The sequence below is a fragment of the Dermacentor variabilis genome, chromosome 4, assembly GCF_050947875.1.
Source record: "Dermacentor variabilis isolate Ectoservices chromosome 4, ASM5094787v1, whole genome shotgun sequence".
In the NCBI taxonomy this organism is placed as follows: domain Eukaryota; kingdom Metazoa; phylum Arthropoda; class Arachnida; order Ixodida; family Ixodidae; genus Dermacentor; species Dermacentor variabilis.
In genome coordinates this window covers 196,710,655-196,722,679 of record NC_134571.1, presented here as the reverse complement: position 1 = coordinate 196,722,679, position 12,025 = coordinate 196,710,655, and positions in this window count along the sequence as shown.

Genomic DNA, 12,025 nt, shown 5'->3' with positions numbered 1-12,025 from the left:
TTACAACGTTGGAATACGTTTCTTATGCAGCTTTTCAGCGGAATCTACCTGCTAATACAGTTTTTTTACTGATGAAAGAAACATTCTTGTCACCGTTATACTAGCCATTTTCGAAGGCTGCAAGCCCTGACACGTACGCTCTTAGAAACTGTCGACAGAATATAACAATAAAAACGCATGCGAGCCTCAAATCTTGAAAATAAAAAAGAAAACTAGTAACCACGCAACATGGACACGGAAATCGAGTAGTTGAACTGGTAATGTCAATGCAGCCAACGCTTCCAAATGCGGACTCGCATATTTCTGGGGAGCAAGTGCTATCCTTAAAAAAAATTGCACGCGTACATAATTTTCGTCCAGTCATAAGGAAGGAGGAGAATGAGCAGGCGCGAGCTAGCCTTTGTCAAAGTACAAGCAAAATAACGGTCAAGAAATAAACAGGGACGGAAGTAGGGCGGTTTAAAAATAACAAAAGAAAGAGGTCAGAGGGGGTACTGGTCTGAGATTCTTTCGAAAATAATAGTGAAATAACTAAGAACGTTAAGAATACACACACAAGCGCGGCCACTGCTAAGGCAATGTGCTTCGCTTTCTGACAAAGCAGGCGCTATTCATCTTTCCCCTCCGGAAGGCAAACTCAAACAAGAACGGACACAATGCCGTCGTCAGAGGAATCACTGACCGAATATTCGTCTTGCTGGGCCGCCAGTATTGATTCAAGGTTATCTACCATACCCTTCACAAACACCTTAACACGAAGGCTTACTTTGCCACGATTTGATAACATTAGCTGCTGCTTTTTGTACGAAATAGCAAGGATCTTGCGCAAATTCTTCTCCATCGTGTCTGCCGTGAAGACGTCTTCGCTCTGAAAATAAACGCGTCTTGTCAGCTGGCACACCAAGAGCAAAGTAAGAACGAGTTCTGCGCAAAGGAAAGGGAGGGGTTAAACTGTGACGAATTTTTTAGAAACGAAAGGGGGGCCAGCAAATCGCTGACATTCCTTTGTTGCCAGCGGGTGGGTGAAGCCTTTGTTGAAGTGGTTGAGAGGTGTCAGCTCATCTGCTGCTTGGTTCATGTCTGAGGAACTGAAATCGCTAGGCCTGCAAAATGACGTTTATTGTAATGCCCATAACGCGGAAGGTAATGTGCACTATTGGTCGTAATCTAGTAAAAGTGCTGTTGCTTAACTATTTTGATAGGCTAGATTGCTGATATCTGACGCAACATTATCTCGCAAGCTCAAGTGCGACCTATCGGAACCATCAGAGCAATTATAACGTTGTGATACGTTTCATATGTTCAGAGGAATGTACCTGCTAACACAGTTTTTTTACTGATGAAAGAAACATTCATGTCACCGTTAGACTAGCCATTTTCGAAGGCTGTAAGCCCTGACACGTACGCTCTTAGAAACTGTCGACAGAATATAACAATGAGAACGCATGCGTGTCTCAAAACTTGAAAATAAAAAAATGAAAACTAGTAACCACGCAACATGGACACGGAAATCGAGTAGTTCAACTGGTAATGTCAATGCAGCCAACGCTTTCAAATGCGGAGTCGCATATTTCTGGGGAGCAACTGCTATCCGTAAAAAAATTGCACGCGCACATAATTTTGGTCCAGTCATAAGGAAGGAGGAGAATGAGCAGGCGCGAGCTAGCCTTTGTCAAAGTACAAGCAAAATAACGGTCAAGAAATAAACAAGGACGGAAGAAGGGTGGTTTGAAAATAACAAAAGAAAGAGGTCAGGGGGGTACTGGTCTGACATTATTTCGAAAACAATAGAGAAATAACTAAGAACGTTAAGAATACTTACACACGCACGGCCACTGCTAAGGCAATGTGCTTCGCTTTCTGACAAGGCTGGCGCTATTCATATTTCCCCTCCGGAAGGCAAACTCAAACAAGAACGGACACAATGCCGTCGTCAGAGGAATCGCTGTCCGAATATTCGTCTTGCTGCGCCGCCAGTATTGATTCAAGCTTATCTACCATACACTTCACAAACACCTTAACACGAAGGCTTACTTTGCCACGATTTGATAACATTAGCTGCTACTTTTCGTACGAAATAGCAAGGATCTTGCGCAAATTCTTCTCCATCGTGTCTGCCGTGAAGACGTCTTCGCTCTGAAAACAAAGACGTCTTGTCAGCTCGCACACCAAGACCAAAGTGAGAACGAGTTCTCCGCAAAAGAAAGGGAAGGGTCAAACTGCGACGAATTTTTTAGAAACGAAAGCGGGGCCAGCAAATCGTTGACATGCCTTTGTTGCCAGCGGGTGGGTGAAGCCTTTGTTGAAGTGTTTGAGAGGTGTCAACTCCACTGTTGCTTGGTTTATGCCTGAGGAACTGAAATCGCTAGGCCTGCAAAATGACGTTTATTGTAATGCCCATAACGCGGAAGGTAATGCGCAATATTGGTCGTAATCTAGTAAAAGTTCTGTTGCTTAACTATTTTGATAGGTTAGATTGCTGATATCTGCCGCAACATTATCTCGCAAGCTCAAGTGCGACCTATCGGAACCATCAGAGCAATTATAACGTTGTGATACGTTTCATATGCAGCTGTTCAGAGGAATGTACCTGCTAACACAGTTTCCTTACTGATGAAAGAAACATTCATGTCACCGTTAGACTAGCCATTTTCGAAGGCTGTAAGCCCTGACACGTACGCTCTTAGAAACTGTCGACAGAATATAACAATGAGAACGCATGCGTGTCTCAAAACTTGAAAATAAAAAAATGAAAACTAGTAACCACGCAACATGGACACGGAAATCGAGTAGTTCAACTGGTAATGTCAATGCAGCCAACGCCTTCAAATGCGGAGTCGCATATTTCTGGGGAGCAACTGCTATCCGTAAAAAAATTGCACGCGCACATAATTTTGGTCCAGTCATAAGGAAGGAGGAGAATGAGCAGGCGCGAGCTAGCCTTTGTCAAAGTACAAGCAAAATAACGGTCAAGAAATAAACAAGGACGGAAGAAGGGTGGTTTGAAAATAACAAAAGAAAGAGGTCAGGGGGGGTACTGGTCTGACATTATTTCGAAAACAATAGAGAAATAACTAAGAACGTTAAGAATACTTACACACGCACGGCCACTGCTAAGGCAATGTGCTTCGCTTTCTGACAAGGCTGGCGCTATTCATATTTCCCTTCCGGAAGGCAAACTCAAACAAGAACGGACACAATGCCGTCGTCAGAGGAATCGCTGTCCGAATATTCGTCTTGCTGCGCCGCCAGTATTGATTCAAGCTTATCTACCATACACTTCACAAACACCTTAACACGAAGGCTTACTTTGCCACGATTTGATAACATTAGCTGCTACTTTTTCTACGAAATAGCAAGGATCTTGCGCAAATTCTTCTCCATCGTGTCTGCCGTGAAGACGTCTTCGCTCTGAAAACAAAGACGTCTTGTCAGCTCGCACACCAAGACCAAAGTGAGAACGAGTTCTCCGCAAAAGAAAGGGAAGGGTCAAACTGCGACGAATTTTTTAGAAACGAAAGCGGGGCCAGCAAATCGTTGACATGCCTTTGTTGCCAGCTGGTGGGTGAAGCCTTTGTTGAAGTGTTTGAGAGGTGTCAACTCCACTGTTGCTTGGTTTATGCCTGAGGAACTGAAATCGCTAGGCCTGCAAAATGACGTTTATTGTAATGCCCATAACGCGGAAGGTAATGCGCAATATTGGTCGTAATCTAGTAAAAGTGGCGTTGCTTAACTATTTTGATAGGTTAGATTGCTGATATCTGCCGCAACATTATCTCGCAAGCTCAAGTGTGACCTATCGGAACCATCAGAGCAATTATACCGTTGTGATACGTTTCATATGCAGCTGTTCAGCGGAATGTACCTGCTAATACAGTTTTTTTAGTGATGAAAGAAACATTCATGTCACCGTTACACTAGCCATTTTCGAAGGCTGTAAGCCCTGACACGTACGCTCTTAGAAACTGTCGACAGAATATAACAATAAAAACGCATGCGAGCCTCAAATCTTGAAAATAAAAAAGAAAACTAGTAACCACGCAACATGGACACGGAAATCGAGTAGTTGAACTGGTAATGTCACTGCAGCCAACGCTTCCAAATGCGGACTCGCATATTTCTGGGGAGCAACTGGTATCCTTAAAAAAAATTGCACATGTACATAATTTTCGTCCAGTCATAAGGAAGGAGGAGAATGAGCAGGCGCGAGCTAGCCTTTGTCAAAGTACAAGCAAAATAGCGGTCAAGAAATAAACAGGGACGGAAGTAGGGCGGTTTGAAAATAACAAAAGAAAGAGGTCAGGGGGGGTACTGGTCTGAGATTCTTTCGAAAATAATAGTGAAATAACTAAGAACGTTAAGAATACACACACAAGCGCGGCCACTGCTAAGGCAATGTGCTTCGCTTTCTGACAAAGCAGGCGCTATTCATCTTTCCCCTCCGGAAGGCAAACTCAAACAAGAACGGACACAATGCCGTCGTCAGAGGAATCACTGTCCGAATATTCGTCTTGCTGGGCCGCCAGTATTGATTCAAGGTTATCTACCATACCCTTCGCAAACACCTTAACACGAAGGCTTACTTTGCCACGATTTGATAACATTAGCTGCTGCTTTTTGTACGAAATAGCAAGGATCTTGCGCAAATTCTTCTCCATCGTCTCTGCCGTGAAGACGTCTTCGCTCTGAAAATAAACACGTCTTGTCAGCTGGCACACCAAGAGCAAAGTGAGAACGAGTTCTCTGCAAAGGAAAGGGAGGGGTCAAACTGTGACGAATTTTTTAGAAACAAAAGAGGGGCCAGCAAATCGTTGACATTCCTTTGTTGCCAGCGGGTGGGTGAAGCCTTTGTTGAAGTGGATGAGATGTGTCAGCTCCACTGCTGCTTGGTTCATGCCTGAGGAACTGAAATCGCTAGGCCTGCAAAATGACGTTTATTGTAATGCCCATAACGCGGAAGGTAATGTGCAATATTGGTCGTAATCTAGCAAAACTTCTGTTGCTTAACTATTTTGATAGGTTAGATTGCTGATATCTGCCGCAACATTATCTCGCAAGCTCAAGTGCGACATATCGGAACCATCAGAGCAATTATAACGTTGGAACACGTTTCTTATGCAGCTTTTCAGCGGAATGTACCTGCTAATACAGTTTTTTTACTGATGAAAGAAAGATTCATGTCACCGTTACACTAGCCATTTTCGAAGGCTGCAAGCCCTGACACGTACGCTCTTAGAAACTGTCGACAGAATATAACAATAAAAACGCATGCGAGCCTCAAATCTTGAAAATAAAAAAGAAAACTAGTAACCACGCAACATGGACACGGAAATCGAGTAGTTGAACTGGTAATGTCACTGCAGCCAACGCTTCCAAATGCGGAGTCGCATATTTCTTGGGAGCTACTGCTATCCCTAAAAAAATTGCACGCGTAGATAATTTTCGTTCAGTCATAAGGAAGGAGGAGAATGAGCAGGCGCGAGCTAGCCTTTGTCAAAGTACAAGCAAAACAACGGTCAAGAAATAAACAAGGACAGAAGTAGGGCGTTTTGAAAATAACATAAGAAAGAGCAGAGTGGGGGTACTGGTCTGACATTATTTCGAAAACAATAGAGAAATAACTAAGAACGTTAAGAATACTTACACACGCACGGCCACTGCTAAGGCAATGTGCTTCGCTTTCTGACAAGGCTGGCGCTATTCATATTTCCCCTCCGGAAGGCAAACTCAAACAAGAACGGACACAATGCCGTCGTCAGAGGAATCGCTGTCCGAATATTCGTCTTGCTGCGCCGCCAGTATTGATTCAAGCTTATCTACCATACACTTCACAAACACCTTAACACGAAGGCTTACTTTGCCACGATTTGATAACATTAGCTGCTACTTTTCGTACGAAATAGCAAGGATCTTGCGCAAATTCTTCTCCATCGTGTCTGCCGTGAAGACGTCTTCGCTCTGAAAACAAAGACGTCTTGTCAGCTCGCACACCAAGACCAAAGTGAGAACGAGTTCTCCGCAAAAGAAAGGGAAGGGTCAAACTGCGACGAATTTTTTAGAAACGAAAGCGGGGCCAGCAAATCGTTGACATGCCTTTGTTGCCAGCGGGTGGGTGAAGCCTTTGTTGAAGTGTTTGAGAGGTGTCAACTCCACTGTTGCTTGGTTTATGCCTGAGGAACTGAAATCGCTAGGCCTGCAAAATGACGTTTATTGTAATGCCCATAACGCGGAAGGTAATGCGCAATATTGGTCGTAATCTAGTAAAAGTTCTGTTGCTTAACTATTTTGATAGGTTAGATTGCTGATATCTGCCGCAACATTATCTCGCAAGCTCAAGTGCGACCTATCGGAACCATCAGAGCAATTATAACGTTGTGATACGTTTCATATGCAGCTGTTCAGAGGAATGTACCTGCTAACACAGTTTTTTTACTGATGAAAGAAACATTCATGTCACCGTTAGACTAGCCATTTTCGAAGGCTGTAAGCCCTGACACGTACGCTCTTAGAAACTGTCGACAGAATATAACAATGAGAACGCATGCGTGTCTCAAAACTTGAAAATAAAAAAATGAAAACTAGTAACCACGCAACATGGACACGGAAATCGAGTAGTTCAACTGGTAATGTCAATGCAGCCAACGCTTTCAAATGCGGAGTCGCATATTTCTGGGGAGCAACTGCTATCCGTAAAAAAATTGCACGCGCACATAATTTTGGTCCAGTCATAAGGAAGGAGGAGAATGAGCAGGCGCGAGCTAGCCTTTGTCAAAGTACAAGCAAAATAACGGTCAAGAAATAAACAAGGACGGACGAAGGGTGGTTTGAAAATAACAAAAGAAAGAGGTCAGGGGGGGTACTGGTCTGACATTATTTCGAAAACAATAGAGAAATAACTAAGAACGTTAAGAATACTTACACACGCACGGCCACTGCTAAGGCAATGTGCTTCGCTTTCTGACAAGGCTGGCGCTATTCATATTTCCCCTCCGGAAGGCAAACTCAAACAAGAACGGACACAATGCCGTCGTCAGAGGAATCGCTGTCCGAATATTCGTCTTGCTGCGCCGCCAGTATTGATTCAAGCTTATCTACCATACACTTCACAAACACCTTAACACGAAGGCTTACTTTGCCACGATTTGATAACATTAGCTGCTACTTTTTCTACGAAATAGCAAGGATCTTGCGCAAATTCTTCTCCATCGTGTCTGCCGTGAAGACGTCTTCGCTCTGAAAACAAAGACGTCTTGTCAGCTCGCACACCAAGACCAAAGTGAGAACGAGTTCTCCGCAAAAGAAAGGGAAGGGTCAAACTGCGACGAATTTTTTAGAAACGAAAGCGGGGCCAGCAAATCGTTGACATGCCTTTGTTGCCAGCTGGTGGGTGAAGCCTTTGTTGAAGTGTTTGAGAGGTGTCAACTCCACTGTTGCTTGGTTTATGCCTGAGGAACTGAAATCGCTAGGCCTGCAAAATGACGTTTATTGTAATGCCCATAACGCGGAAGGTAATGCGCAATATTGGTCGTAATCTAGTAAAAGTGGCGTTGCTTAACTATTTTGATAGGTTAGATTGCTGATATCTGCCGCAACATTATCTCGCAAGCTCAAGTGTGACCTATCGGAACCATCAGAGCAATTCTAACGTTCTGATACGTTTCATATGCAGCTGTTCAGCGGAATGTACCTGCTAATACAGTTTTTTTAGTGATGAAAGAAACATTCATGTCACCGTTACACTAGCCATTTTCGAAGGCTGTAAGCCCTGACACGTACGCTCTTAGAAACTGTCGACAGAATATAACAATAAAAACGCATGCGAGCCTCAAATCTTGAAAATAAAAAAGAAAACTAGTAACCACGCAACATGGACACGGAAATCGAGTAGTTGAACTGGTAATGTCACTGCAGCCAACGCTTCCAAATGCGGACTCGCATATTTCTGGGGAGCAACTGGTATCCTTAAAAAAAATTGCACGCGTACATAATTTTCGTCCAGTCATAAGGAAGGAGGAGAATGAGCAGGCGCGAGCTAGCCTTTGTCAAAGTACAAGCAAAATAGCGGTCAAGAAATAAACAGGGACGGAAGTAGGGCGGTTTGAAAATAACAAAAGAAAGAGGTCAGGGGGGGTACTGGTCTGAGATTCTTTCGAAAATAATAGTGAAATAACTAAGAACGTTAAGAATACACACACAAGCGCGGCCACTGCTAAGGCAATGTGCTTCGCTTTCTGACAAAGCAGGCGCTATTCATCTTTCCCCTCCGGAAGGCAAACTCAAACAAGAACGGACACAATGCCGTCGTCAGAGGAATCACTGTCCGAATATTCGTCTTGCTGGGCCGCCAGTATTGATTCAAGGTTATCTACCATACCCTTCGCAAACACCTTAACACGAAGGCTTACTTTGCCACGATTTGATAACATTAGCTGCTGCTTTTTGTACGAAATAGCAAGGATCTTGCGCAAATTCTTCTCCATCGTCTCTGCCGTGAAGACGTCTTCGCTCTGAAAATAAACACGTCTTGTCAGCTGGCACACCAAGAGCAAAGTGAGAACGAGTTCTCTGCAAAGGAAAGGGAGGGGTCAAACTGTGACGAATTTTTTAGAAACAAAAGAGGGGCCAGCAAATCGTTGACATTCCTTTGTTGCCAGCGGGTGGGTGAAGCCTTTGTTGAAGTGGATGAGATGTGTCAGCTCCACTGCTGCTTGGTTCATGCCTGAGGAACTGAAATCGCTAGGCCTGCAAAATGACGTTTATTGTAATGCCCATAACGCGGAAGGTAATGTGCAATATTGGTCGTAATCTAGCAAAACTTCTGTTGCTTAACTATTTTGATAGGTTAGATTGCTGATATCTGCCGCAACATTATCTCGCAAGCTCAAGTGCGACCTATCGGAACCATCAGAGCAATTATAACGTTGGAATACGTTTCTTATGCAGCTTTTCAGCGGAATGTACCTGCTAATACAGTTTTTTTACTGATGAAAGAAAGATTCATGTCACCGTTACACTAGCCATTTTCGAAGGCTGCAAGCCCTGACACGTACGCTCTTAGAAACTGTCGACAGAATATAACAATAAAAACGCATGCGAGCCTCAAATCTTGAAAATAAAAAAGAAAACTAGTAACCACGCAACATGGACACGGAAATCGAGTAGTTGAACTGGTAATGTCACTGCAGCCAACGCTTCCAAATGCGGAGTCGCATATTTCTTGGGAGCTACTGCTATCCTTAAAAAAATTGCACGCGTAGATAATTTTCGTTCAGTCATAAGGAAGGAGGAGAATGAGCAGGCGCGAGCTAGCCTTTGTCAAAGTACAAGCAAAACAACGGTCAAGAAATAAACAAGGACGGAAGTAGCGCGGTTTGAAAATAACATAAGAAAGAGCAGAGTGGGGGTACTGGTCTGACATTCTTTCTAAAATAATAGTGAAATAACTAAGAACGTTAAGAATGCTTACACACGCGCCGGCCACTGCTCAGGCAATGTGCTTCGCTTTCTGACAAAGCTGGCGCTATTCTTCGTTCCCCTCCAGAAGGCAAACTCAAACTTCAAACAAGAACGGACACAATGCCTTCGTCAGAGGAATCGCTATCCGAATATTCGTCTTGCTGAGCCGCCAGTATTGATTCAAGCTTATCTACCATACACTTCACAAATACCTTAACACGAAGGCTTACTTTGCCACGATTTGATAACATTAGCTGCTGCTTTTTGTACGAAATAGCAAGGATCTTGCGCAAATTCTTCTCCATCGTGTCTGCCGTGAAGACGTCTTCGCTCTGAAAACAAAGACGTCTTGTCAGCTCGCACACCAAGACCAAAGTGAGAACGAGTTCTCCGCAAAAGAAAGGGAACGGTCAAACTGTGACGAATTTTTTAGAAACGAAAGAGGGGCCAGCAAATCGTTGACATTCCTTTGTTGCCAGCGGGTGGGTGAAGCCTTTGTTGAAGTGGATGAGATGTGTCAGCTCCACTGCTGCTTGGTTCATGCCTGAGGAACTGAAATCGCTAGGCCTGCAAAATGACGTTTATTGTAATGCCCATAACGCGGAAGGTAATGTGCAATATTGGTCGTAATCTAGTAAAAGTGGTGTTGCTTAACTATTTTGATAGGTTAGATTGCTGATATCTGCCGCAACATTATCTCGCAAGCTCAAGTGCGACCTATCGGAACCATCAGAGCAATTATAACGTTGTGATACGTTTCATATGCAGCTGTTCAGAGGAATGTACCTGCTAATACAGTTTTTTTACTGATGAAAGAAACATTCATGTCACCGTTAGACTAGCCATTTTCGAAGGCTGTAAGCCCTGACACGTACGCTCTTAGAAACTGTCGACAGAATATAACAATGAAAACGCATGCGTGTCTCAAAACTTGAAAATAAAAAAAAAGAAAACTAGTAACCACGCAACATGGACACGGAAATCGAGTAGTTGAACTGGTAATGTCAATGCAGCCAACGCTTCCAAATGCGGACTCGCATATTTCTGGGGAACAACTGCTATCCTTAAAAAAATTGCACGCGTACATAATTTTCGTCCAGTCATAAGGAAGGAGGAGAATGAGCAGGCGCGAGCTAGCCTTTGTCAAAGTACAAGCAAAATAACGGTCAAGAAATGAACAATGACGGAAGTAGGGAGGTTTGAAAATAACACAACAAAGTGCTGAGTGGGGGTACTGGTCTGACATTCTTTCGAAAATAATAGTGAAATAACTAAGAACGTTAAGAATACTTACACACGCGCGGCCACTGCTGAGGCAATATGCTTCGCTTTCTGACAAAGCTGGCGCTATTCATATTTCCCCTCCGGAAGGGAAACTCAAACTTCAAACAAGAACGGACACAATGCCGTCGTCAGAGGAATCGCTGTCCGAATATTCGTCTTGCTGCGCCGCCAGTATTGATTCAAGCTTATCTACCATACACTTCACAAACACCGTAACACGAAGGCTTACTTTGCCACGATTTGATAGCATTAGCTGCTGCTTTTTGTACGAAATAGCAAGGATCTTGCGCAAATTCTTCTCCATCGTGTCTGCCGTGAAGACGTCTTCGCTCTGAAAAGAAACACGTCTTGTCAGCGGGCACACCAAGAGCAAAGTGAGAACGAGTTCTCCGCAAAGGAAAGGGAAGGGTCAAGCTATGACGAATTTTAGAAACGAAAGGGGGGCCAGCAAATCGCTGACATTCATTTGTTGCCAGCGGGTGGGTGAAGCCTTTGTTGAAGTGGTTGAGAGGTGTCAGCTCCACTGCTGCTTGGTATATGCCTGAGGAACTGAAATCGCTAGGCCTGCAAAATGACGTTTATTGTAATGCCCATAACGCAGAAGGTAATGCGCAATATTGGTCGTAATCTAGTAAATGTGCTGTTGCTTAACTATATTTATATTTTAGATTTCTGATATGTGCCGCAACATTATCTCGCAAGCTCAAGTTGAACCTATCGGAACAATCAGAGCAATTATAACGTTGTGATACGTTTCATATGCAGCTGTTCAGAGGAATGTACCTACTGATACAGTTTTTTTACTGATGAAAGAAACATTCATGTCACCGTTAGACTAGCCATTTTCGAAGGCTGTAAGCCCTGACACGTACGCTCTTAGAAACTGTCGACAGAATATAACAATGAGAACGCATGCGTGTCTCAAAACTTGAAAATAAAAAAATGAAAACTAGTAACCACGCAACATGGACACGGAAATCGAGTAGTTGAACTGGTAATGTCAATGCAGCCAACGCTTCCAAATGCGGACTCGCATATTTCTGGGGAACAACTGCTATCCTTAAAAAAATTGCACGCATACATAATTTTCGTCCAGTCATAAGGAAGGAGGAGAATGAGCAGGCGCGAGCTAGCCTTTGTCAAAGTACAAGCAAAATAACGGTCAAGAAATGAACAATGACGGAAGTAGGGAGGTTTGAAAATAACACAACAAAGTGCTGAGTGGGGGTACTGGTCTGACATTCTTTCGAAAATAATAGTGAAATAACTAAGAACGTTAAGAATA